General features: G+C 36.0%; 1 long non-coding RNA gene and 1 pseudogene across 1 annotated transcript; both read right to left on the bottom strand.

Moving 5' to 3' along the window:
* Positions 1-665: 665 nt before the first annotated feature.
* On the bottom strand, positions 666-6,541 carry LOC104234905 (alanine aminotransferase 1, mitochondrial-like; annotated as a pseudogene).
* Positions 6,542-9,000: 2,459 nt separating this feature from the next.
* LOC104234904 (uncharacterized) lies at positions 9,001-9,802 on the bottom strand. Its single transcript, XR_713082.2, has 2 exons — positions 9,542-9,802; positions 9,001-9,455 (listed from the first exon to the last, which is right to left on the bottom strand). It is a non-coding gene; the product is annotated as an uncharacterized lncRNA (long non-coding RNA).
* Positions 9,803-11,695: the final 1,893 nt, after the last annotated feature.

The following is an 11,695-nucleotide window of genomic DNA, read 5'->3' as shown; positions in this document are numbered from 1 at the left end:
TAACTTTAGACGACGCTTTTAACGGAGTGGCCTAAGTTGGGGTAACCCTTGCCATAAGGCCACGCTTTTGAAGTGTTACTTGAAAAGCCATACATCAAAAGTGTGGCCTATAAGGTACAAAGATCACGCTTGTGCAAACCCTTATACTAACGCTTTTTAAGTCCTGCAACAACACTTTCAAAGTGTGGCTTTTGGAACCTTATAGGCCACATTGTTCAAGCGTAGCTAGAATCCATGTAAAGTGCTATTTTTTTATAATAAAATTATATTTCTTTAAATATACCAAGTAATCACATTTATTACCTAACATATATTACTAGATATTTTGAGATCACTGCTACGTATGAAGATCTCAAGACCTACATCAAATAACAAATAACAAAAAAGTTCAAATGCATACACTTATATATCATGTACTACATTAACTAGTAGCACCAACTGTTCAAAGGTGCAACCTAACAATAAACTAAAAATAAAATAAAATTATGTATCGTGATAACACTTTACACATATTAATCAATTTAAATTAGCATTTATTAGAAACCCCATTTGATATATCCTTAGCTACAAGTTTCTTTTCTAATACATGCCTCGTTTAACATCTTTCACATCATCTCCTGATTTTGTAACTGATCCATTTCTGTAAGCTTGACCACACCATTAATCTAATCAGCGTGTGAGGTTTTCTTGTTCAAACCCATAGAAATTTCTGAAGGTTTGTAAGCCTTAAGTTCCCCATTTGCATTTTCTTTATTCCCTTTAGTAACTCTGCCTTCCAATACCTGTAACTGAGACAAACAAAGATGCATTGTTTGTTATAGCTTACAAATAATGTGAAATTGTTTATCTCCATTTCAGCTTCCAATATATATTATGAGATGAGAACCCTTTTCCCCCACAACTTCGTAAGCTGCAAACAAATGAAAGAAAGACCACAAACAAGAGAGGGATGGATGGAGGTAGTACGATCTACCTTTTGATACAAACTGAAAAGAAACTAAAGAGATGTCTTTTTCTCCAAATCTCATAGACCGAGCAATTTTCTTAAATGAGTGGAACTGCTTTTCAGGCACATAAATATTTTCCTGATACACCTGCATGAGTTCCACAAAATATAAGAGGCTTACAATTTGAGAATTAATTGCACAATACTCCGGAATGAAAAAATTGTGACCCCCCTCAAACAAGTGCAGAATCGCTGGTAAATTCCCATGGAAGTAAAATAATTTCCATAATCTAGCAAAGAAGCATCTAGAAGGAAATAAACTCACTTCGTCCGCCAAAAGAACGAGGCCTTCTTTCTTGCAGAATTCCACAATAGCTCGTTGGTTGGTCTCAGCAAGAACCTAAGGTATACATAGAAGCTATTCATGCTATATGTAAATATTCTGAAATTTTATTGGGAAAGGGAAGGCCAGAATTTTCCACCACAGTTGGTTCTTCCTAAATGATGAAAATCAATGATGAGATTCCAAAATCTAATAAACCATTACCTACCCCGTTGGGTTTCCTGGATTAATCACAACCAAAGCCCTAACTTTAATACCCTTAGATTTTGCAGCTTTCAGCTGATTCTCAAGCTCTGAGATCCCTAGTCCCCATCATATTTCTTCATCAAGATAATAGGGAACCTAAAATACCAGATAAAAGCATACATAAGAGGCTCCCGTGTCATCTTCAACTAAATAGTAAGCCAATCATGCCAGCTCTCATTAATAAACGCTTATAATAATCTCTTCCAGAAGTAGGTTAATCTAGCCTATGAAGGCCAACTATATAACTGGCACTGATCGACTTTAAATTGAAGCAAATGCACGTACGAGAGTGCCACCATGGAGGGAAATTGAAGCGGAATAAAATGGATATTGGGGGATGGGACAGAGAGTTCTATCATTCTATGAACGACTGCATCATCATGTGAACCCGAATAAAGGATGAAGAACCAACATTATTGACACCAGAACCAATTGTATCACGTAATCCTTTGACGCCCTAGAGTTAAGCAAACACAAAAATAGGTTCTAGGAGTATACTGGCTACAAATCTAGGACATTACAATAGAAGATATTGTCACCTGACTGTGGTTGTATGCACATGTCGCTCTGCCAGGAATTTGGTCGAAAGGATCTGGAAAGCTCATTCTATTGAATTCGTACTACAAAGCAAAGAGAGAATGAAAGACATCAAATAACAATTTCTTGTAGTTTCTGACTGGTTCTATTAGACGTAGTTCAGAAATCACCCTTTTCTTATCATAGGTAGCAGGACAAATGCAATTTAGACCACAAAATCCTATAGAACATGGCTGAAATTGATTCAAATTCTTCACCATACTCCTTTACATTGGTGACCGATGTTCCAACAAATGTCCAGGCAAAAGGTTTTTGCTTCTAGTTGGGTGTAAAGTCATAATCAATACCATGGTATTTAGGAAAAGGAAAAGCTCAAAGAAAGAACCTATCAACTAAAACATACAAGCTTTTGAATAACAAAAAGTGAGTGACTATAATTCAATAATAACACTACATTGCACTGATTTCACAGAATAAGGGAAAAGTAAGAGTTTGATTATAGCCACTTGCAATTTTTTTTTAAAATACCGGATAATATCTATACAGTAAGGGTGTTAATCAGGTCGGGCTGACCCGTTTTCAACCCGCTTCAACCTGGGTCAGCCCGGTTCAGCCCACTACTGTTCATTAATGGACTGGTTGGGACAAATATTTTAGGGGGCGGGTTATGGACGTTCACGTTTAGCTTAACGGTGGCCCTGACCCCTTGAACCCGAATTGTCTTAACAGGCTAAACACGGGCTGTAGCCCGTTAGCAGCCCGGTTACTGTTGGATTTTTTTAAAAAAAATTTAATTGGACCGTTCCCAACGGTCAAATTGAGAAATGAACGTTGGGGAACAACCTGAAATTGCAAAAATTGCCAATTCCCCCCCCCCCCCCAATTAAAAATATAGCCCTCCCACCCCTAATAATTGCAAAATTACTTTTTTAACCTTTTAAAACCTATAAATAGCCCCCCTTCTTCTTTATTTTTTCTCACAATTCACTCTCTTGCTACTCTAATTCTCCCTCAAGTCTCAAGTCTCAAGTCTCTTTTGATATTATAGTTCCTAAATTCTCAAATCTCAAATTCTCAATTATTTATTATTTCAAGTTTCATCAATTATTTAGTTTAGCCATTACAAAATTATTATTATCAAATATCAATTATTCAAGTGAAGTATGGTATCAAGTATTCAAGTATTATCAACTATCAAGTTTCGGTCTATCAATTGAAGTTTGAATTTTGATATCAAAAATTCAAAATTAATGAGGCATAAGGAATCCCGGTACACTCGTTCCATCTCTTTCTCTTATTTGGTGTACACTTATTTTATTATTTAGAATTATTAATTTAGTTTCTTAATTTAATTTCTTAATTTAATTTCTTACTTTAATTTATATTATTAATTTTCTTAGAGCAGCCAAAAAAGCGTGCACTAGTAGAGGTGGTAGTAAGAAAATTTCAAAAAGAACAAGAGGTGGTGTTGGTTCTTCTAGTAGCTTTACACATATTTCTGAAAGTCCACCTGAAAATTTAAATGTAGATTACAAGCGAAAGCAAGAAAATTATGGTGTAGATGATGATTTAGATGCTTTGTTTGTTGATATTCAATCACCCGATAATCGTGAAACACCACCTCCTACATCTGGTAATGCTAGTCAAACTCAAAATGTTAGGGGTGCAACAAGTAGGCCTCTCTCCCTATTAAGAAGAATCAACAATTAAGAAGTAAGTGTTGAATGTTTTTTGAAAGACTAGAAGATCAAAAAAATTATGTAAAATATAAAATTTATAGTGAACATTATAAACATGAGCCCGATAAAGGAGGAGGAACGGGTCAACTTCGTAGGCATATAGAATAGAAACACCCTCTTGATTGGAGCCCGACCCGCCCGAGACCGTTTGAGCCCTAACCCGTATGGGCCCACAAAAACCCAAAAAAACACAGCCCACTAAGAGCCCGTTATCCCCAGCCCGCTAACAGCCCGCCCGCTAACCGAACGGGCTGAGATTTTTACCGTTCAGCCCGTCCAAGCCCGCCCGATAAACACCCATAGTATACAGTTTGAAGCTAAACTGAAACAATACCCACAGGCAGTAGGTGCAAATAAAACAGACTCATCAATTATCTCAAAGTGTTCACGATCAAATATATTACCTCGGAGCTTCTCAATCATCACAACATTCCACATTCTATTGATCTTTTAGCTTAAAGTAATACATTTCACTTTTTTCAGACCTCAAAAACATTACTTGATATGTCAAGATGACATGAAATAGCATCAAGCCACCACTCTCATAGTTCACTTTTGCTAACGTGCATCAATTACAATAACAATCACATCACTTGGTTTTATAAGTTGGACTTTGACTTCAAAATACTAAAAAGAATAATATCATTAATATTCGGATGCAAATTATTTACTATACAATAGCAAGGACAAAAGCTTCCATCGGTAGCAGGAGATTTAACTGTGCCATGTTTGAAAAATACAGGAAAAACATTTGGTTTATGAAAATTAGACATGTTAATTCCACTTCTTCAGACATCTCTAGAAACTAAGGCACATGAATTGTTTCATTGTGCTACAAGGTGCAAGGAGGTTAATAGACAAATTTCATACCTAAACAGACCTTGTGTTACACTTTTGTCCAAAATAACTGAATGGTCACATAATGCAAGGACCTAAATAAAAGAGTACACCTTAGACATTGCTCGACGAAACAAGTAACATAATCTAGAATCAAACAATTTATTCCTACCTCCATAAAGAATGTAATAGGTTGCTGACCCAAGGATTGAGGATTTCCAATACTGCAGTATGAGATCTGCATGAATTAGAGGAATGAAAGAAAAGATTAAGACAACAATAACACTCCAGGTCACCTATATTACGCTTTGATACGGGATAGAAGAAAAATTCGTTAAGATATGCAATATTAACCCACCAGAAGTATTTTAACCCACACTACTCTGCTTTACTCGATCTGCTAAAAGATAAGAGAAGAGCCCCAACTTTGCTTATGGAATTTTAGGGAAGGAGAACGAGGAGATTCTTTTAGTGTGGGTAAAATTTGGAAGATAGGTTTTGGCGAAATCTTTTAGGGCATAGTTTTTTAGAAAAATTTTAGGGGGAAATTGTAGCGGGAACATTTAGAAAATATTTTAGAGCACGCTTATATAGAGTTGCCTTTACAAATATTAACAAGCACGCTCAGAAAGCGTTGCATCACATACGAATAAATGTTGCCAATAATGTATTAACAGAACGCTTTATAGTCGTCACCTAATAAATCGTAGTCAAAAGTTCTTTTCAAAGACCACCCTTATAAAGTGATGCCATAGATATAGTTGGCCACGCTTTTCAAGCGTTATCAAAAACTAATGTGGCCTTAGACCAAATTTGTTGTAGTGAAAGTATAAGTATAACGTCACACTCAGCTATAACAAAACCGCGAACATATCTTAATATGACAAAAATATCAGTTCCGATAATTAAGAGTATTGGACGATAACAATTAGTACTCTTTCTTCACTTATACTTTGCTGACAAACCACAGTCGAGGTGTTTGTCAATTCAACAGAGAATATCAGCAAAACTTAACTTTTACCAACTGAGCTAAGAGCTATAATAGCTTACATATTGTTACCAAAATCCTGACAAAGAAAGAAAAAAATGTCAAGTTGATATCCGAAAATCATACATAATAACCTATACAGTGCTGATGCTTTTAGTTGTGAAGCAATTTTTATTTTTATTTTTTGATGGATAAGAAACAAAGTTTTTGTCGCGTATCGTTTTGATTCTATTAGTGCTTGACATTCAAGAGTGGACATATATGTGCACAGTGGCGGACCCAGGATTTTTATCAAGCGGGTTCAAAAAAAAATATTAGAGGTCATATGTGAATAGCTGGTTTCGAACTCAAGACCATGTGGTTTCGAGGTGAAGTGCGGGACGAGGGAATACCTTCTTCGAGTTGTGACCAAACTTGAGCTGAATTACGAATAGATAGTTAATTCAAATAGGTGAGGCTTTTGAGAACTTGGCTGCTTAATGTTTTCAGATTGTGGAATAGAGCAAGGCAACTCCCAATTTTCATCAGCTAGAATCTCTTTGTTACTACCATCATGAATGATGGTTTAATATGTGAGACGGCGGAGTCTATGGGATTGAAGCATAATTGTTACTGGGGATAATGCATAAAATCCATTCCATCCTATGACCCATTTACCAACTACACACCTTTTCTTTTCGGGGGTCTTATTACCCCCCTGAACTTATTTTTACCATAATTGATTTAACATTATATGCTCAATTAAACCCGACCCCCATCTATAAGACTATCGGTGTATACACGCGCTAATGGCCCCCACCCAATTCCCCTTTATTATATCAGATCCCTTTTATTCTAAACTAAATTAAACCCATTCACTAATTAAATCCGACCCTATTTCATTATTTCCTTTCATACTCTCCCATTTTCGACGGTCCAAACCAAATTCTCAATCCCCCTCTTCGATTCCTTCCATAAAATCACTCCAATCATAATTTTCTCTTTATTCTATTGCAAAATCGGCTCTAACATAATGTAAAGAAGTATGTAATCTCTGTTTTTATGGTTTGTTTTGTTCAATTTCAGTAGGGAGTTACAATCTAGGGTTTAATTTGATACTGTGGTGTTATAGTCAAGGTCAGTGCAGAATTATTATCTATTTATTCGTCACAAACCAAGACTAATGGTTAGTTCTTTACCATCTTCAATTGATTTTTAGTAGTTTAGGGTTTTGTAAAAAAATCAGTCACTGTATAAAATTATGAGATTTTGATTTTGAAACTGAGGGGTTTGCATGTTGATTATGATACTTATACTTTGCTTTTTCGTGTTTTTACACTGATGTGTTCTTGGTGGTAAGTTTTTTAGTGCTGCCCTTTTTTCGGCAGAATAATTTTGTTGTTGGGGATTTGTCTGAATTTATTTGTTCCCTTTAACTTGTATTCAGGTATGGGTGTGTTTATATTTGTAACTTTGAGATTGTTTCATGGTTAGAGATTGAAAGCGGGGAACCAAGATATGTGGGTGGGGTAATGACAGAATATGTGAATGTTGATGTAGATACTTTATCTTATTTTGAGTTGGTGGACTATATTAAAGAACTGGGGTACAACATTTTACACAATGCGACATTATAGAAAATATAAAAAATGACAGGGAGCTTTCAAAAATTGCACAGTTCTTGCAAAATGGAGCTATTTTGAAAATATATGTCCAGCACATGAGTATAGAGGAATCTGGTTCAGCCTTTAATAAAAGGGATGGGACCATTGAAGCAAGTGTTAGTCAAAACATTGAGGTTGGTGAGGAGGCTTTAAATGGTGCAGCAGCTACTTCACCTACACCTACTGATCCAGCAGCTCCTCCAGCAGATCCAGATCCAGATTCATCCTCAACTGAGGAGGAATCTGATAACTCAAGTGAAGATAGTTCAAGTGATGAAGATAGTGATTTTTTGGTGATGGCATAGAGGATTATGGTAGTGATATACATGAAGAGTTCATAGAGTTTAGGGCTGAGAGTTCCAGAGAAGAAAAAGAAAGGAAAAAGCTCCTGCCGATCCTGAAAATATTCCATGTGGTGTAGCTGGACCAGATTTGGGATTTGATGAAACTGAAACAGGTAAAAAAGTATAGAAGGTAGGATAGGAGGTGATGAACCATATTACCCAAGTTCTGATGTTTGTAGCTTTGAAACAGGTGAAGATGAATGTTGGGTTGAAGATGGGGAAGAAGTTAGGGTAAATCTACCAAGAAGAAGATCTTCTACCAAGAAGGTGGTTTATGATCCTACAGCTAAAAAATTTGTGTGGTAGCTGGGTATGATTTTTGCAGACGTTAAAGAATTTAGAGATGCAGTAACCAAGTATGATGTTGGGTATGATTTAAAGCCCTCAGTATGCTTGGTAAGAACATAGTTGATGATCTTTTGTACTATAACAAAGAGACTTGGTATAAGGTGTATTTTAATGTGGAAGTCAAGTGTGATGCAGTAGATAATAATATGGCTAAAAGTTTTAATGCATGGATCCTAGCTGCAACGCACAAGACCATTATTACCATGCTTGAAAAAATAAGAGTCAAGATGTTAACTAGAATAGCTAAGTTAAGGGAATATGCAAATACTCGGTTATGCAACATTTCTCCAATGACATTAAAGGTCTTAGAGGAAAATATTGAAAAGTCAATGAGGTGTACAATTTTTTTAATGGAGATACAGGATATCAGGTTAAGGAGGGAACAAATCAATATACTGTTTACCTAAGAAATAATACTTGTAGTTGTAGGGCTTAGATGTTGAAGGGGATACCATGTCCACATGCCATAGCTGCAATGTACTATAAAGAGTATGAACCAGCTGCAATCCACGCCAAGTACCAGAATATAGCCCACTGGACCAACAATGATAACAAGATCAACTAATGTAACTGGTGACATTGGTTTCAAACCAAGTAATGGACTGAAATGGAAAGGGAAACCAGCAATCACAACAAGAAGGCTTCAAGAGATTAGAGGGCAACATAGAATTCAAACAAGGACTGGTGGATCAAACAACCTAAGCCAGAATAGTAGTTCTGCACATCCCCAATAGATTTGATTGTTTTTTGGTTGACTACAAGTAGACAATGTATATCCTAAGCCAGACAGTTGGTTGTTTTTGTTGACTACAATCTGGAGTTTTTATCCTATTAGAACGATAATGTATTAGTTTTTAAATGTTGCCTTAGTACATTTGATGTTTTGTTGACTAATTTTGGTGGTATTTATGAAATGTGGCAGCTATATTTCTATGAAATTTAGTGGTGTCTTGCCATTTACATAAAACCTCAGTGTGAATTATATATAAAAGTTGAAAGAATCTAGAAATCGATCATGGCAAGTGCAATTGATAAATAATTAACTTCCACATAGCATATACTAAAATGAAGTTACATACCGCAATGAAAAAAAAAGAGTTGTTACAACCATAACCAAACACTTCTAGATAATTGCTAACTCACAAAACAACTACTACTGCAGAAAGACTGCTATTACAGCTTCATTTGATCAACACATAACAACAAAGACAAAACACAATACACAAAATGAACTTCCTATTAAGCCAACACCAGGTCCTTTTCTTTTTCTCTTTTGCCCCCTTATCTTTTTCATCATCAGTCACAACCAAATTAATGTTTGCATTTTTCAGACTTTCAAGCTCAACCAACTGCATCTTGAGGCTTTCATAATGTGCCAAATCTTCTTCTATCTCTTTAATTTTGTCGAACAATCTTGGAAGAATAAACTTCGATCTTTCGTAAACTTCATTGTCCCTCCATTGAAAAAATTTGCAACTCTTGGCCTGAAAATTTTATAAATTGGAATCAATTTAATGACAACATACAAAGCTAATCAACCATAATAGACGGGTTAGAAATGAACACATACACCATAGTAGGGGCAAGACCAAAATCTTCGGCCAGGATTATGACCAAGAAGTCTGCATTTGCAGCAAAATTCCATGTTTACATCGCACTTGAACATTGAGCATTGGGTCTTCATCGTCCATACAAAGTCTATTCAAGTTGGTATTTGCCATTTTATAACCCTAGTTCCTAAAATATAAAAATTGGGGAAGAAATTTCAAACCCTAACATAAAGATTATGAAATCGAATTGACTAAAGATTAGTATTTTATACTCTATTGATTGAAACTCACCTCAATTTCAGCAGCACCAGCAGCAAAATTTCTTCAACAATGGTAGATAGCCTTTTAGTTTAGAAAGAGGGATAAGATAATGGGTTCAATTAAAATAGCTGAGTTTAACGTTTGGGACCCTTTCTTCTGGCTTATTTGGCATTACACGTGGCGATTGAATAGCAGACGAGCCTTTTAAAATTAGGCCTCACGCGCTTGGAAGAGGTGTAGTCACGGTCGAGTTTAATTGAGCATATAATGTTAAATCAATTATGGTAAAAATAAGTTCAGGGGGATAATAGGACTCCCGAAAAGAAAAGGTGTGTAGTTGGTAAATGGGTCATAGGATATGGTGGATTTTATGCATTATCCCTTGTTATTGTATAGACAATTGTTTATAATTAACATTTAGGCAACCTATTAATGTAAAAACTCCTTTACAGTGTTAGTGGATAGAAGTTAATGCACTATGTAAAGAATAGCAGAAGAAGAGTATTATTCGGAGACCTTCTGCTAGCCCAAGATCGTTAACCAAGATTGGAGGATTCAACTAAAGAAGAGGAAGCTTGAAAAAAGAAGAGAGATTTTAGATAGGAGAACTTATTTAGGAAAGAAGGCTTTCTTGATTTTGGCTTACTTATAAATGAACAAGATACCCCCTATTTATACTAGCCTATGGATGATTCTAGATATGATTCTAGATAATGTACAAAGAAAATTCTAGCAACCTTATCTTCTAACAACACTCTAGAATATCTAGATATGTCTTATCTTCCTACAACATTCTAGAACATCTAGATATGTCCACTAGATAAATATCAAGTATACTAAACTAGGACATTCTAGAGAATTCTATATTATTCCAAAAAATTAACTTTATTTTTTTCACACTCCCCCTTAAAGTGATTTTTTGGAAACTACTCCAAGCTTGTCACGGAAGAACTCGAACGAAGATTTAGTAAGTGACTTGGTGAAGATATCAGCGATATTCTCCTGACTTCTCACTTCCAAAGTATTGATAGTTCCATCAAGAACCTTTTTCCGAACAAAGTGATGTTCCACCTCAATGTGTTTAGTTCTTGCATGGAATACTGGATTGTTTGCAAGCTTGATGGCACTTTGACTATCTCCATAGATCACAGTTGGCTTTGATATAGGTAGATGCAAGTCTTCAGCAAGTCTTTGTAGCCATACACATTCTTGAGTAGTGAGAGCAGCTGCTTTATACTCTGCCTCCGTGGTTGACAAAGAAACTGAGTCTTGCTTTTTGCTACACCAAGAAACACTTGTTCTACCACAGAGGAAAATATAGCCCGATGTTGATCTTCGGTCATCCAAATCACCACCAAAATCAGCATCCGTATAACCAGCCAACACCAAATTATTCTTCTTTTGGAAGAACAAGCCCATGTCTGATGTTGAGTTGATATACTTTAGAATCCTCTTTGCAGCTTCTAGGTGAGGCTTTCTTGGCCTTTGCATAAATCTGCTGACATATCCCACCGAGAACGCAATGTCCGGCATTGTAATAGCCAAATACAGGAGACTTCCAACAAGAGCTCGAAAAGGCTTGGAATCTGCAAGAAGTGAGCCTTCGTCCCGCCTTAACCTTGTGCTTATCTCAAGAGGAGTAGAACATGTTTTGCTTTGCTTCAATCCAAACCTGTCAACAAGTTTCTTGGCATATCCTTCTTGAGTGACAAAGATCCCTTTGTTCATGTTTGTCACCTCTAAGCCAAGAAAATGGTGTAGTTCTCCCAACTTCTTGATGTCAAATCTTATGGAAAGCTCATCTTGAAGCCTAGCAACTTCATCTTCATTGTTTCCTGTTATTATCATATCATCCACGTACAAAAGAACAACCATATGCAAGTCTCCTTGTTTTTTAACAAATAAGCTAGGAT

Source organism: Nicotiana sylvestris, chromosome 9, assembly GCF_000393655.2.
Source record: "Nicotiana sylvestris chromosome 9, ASM39365v2, whole genome shotgun sequence".
Taxonomy (NCBI): Eukaryota; Viridiplantae; Streptophyta; class Magnoliopsida; order Solanales; family Solanaceae; genus Nicotiana; species Nicotiana sylvestris.
Note: the sequence above shows the minus strand (reverse complement) of the source record. Positions and strands in the feature narration are given on the sequence as shown.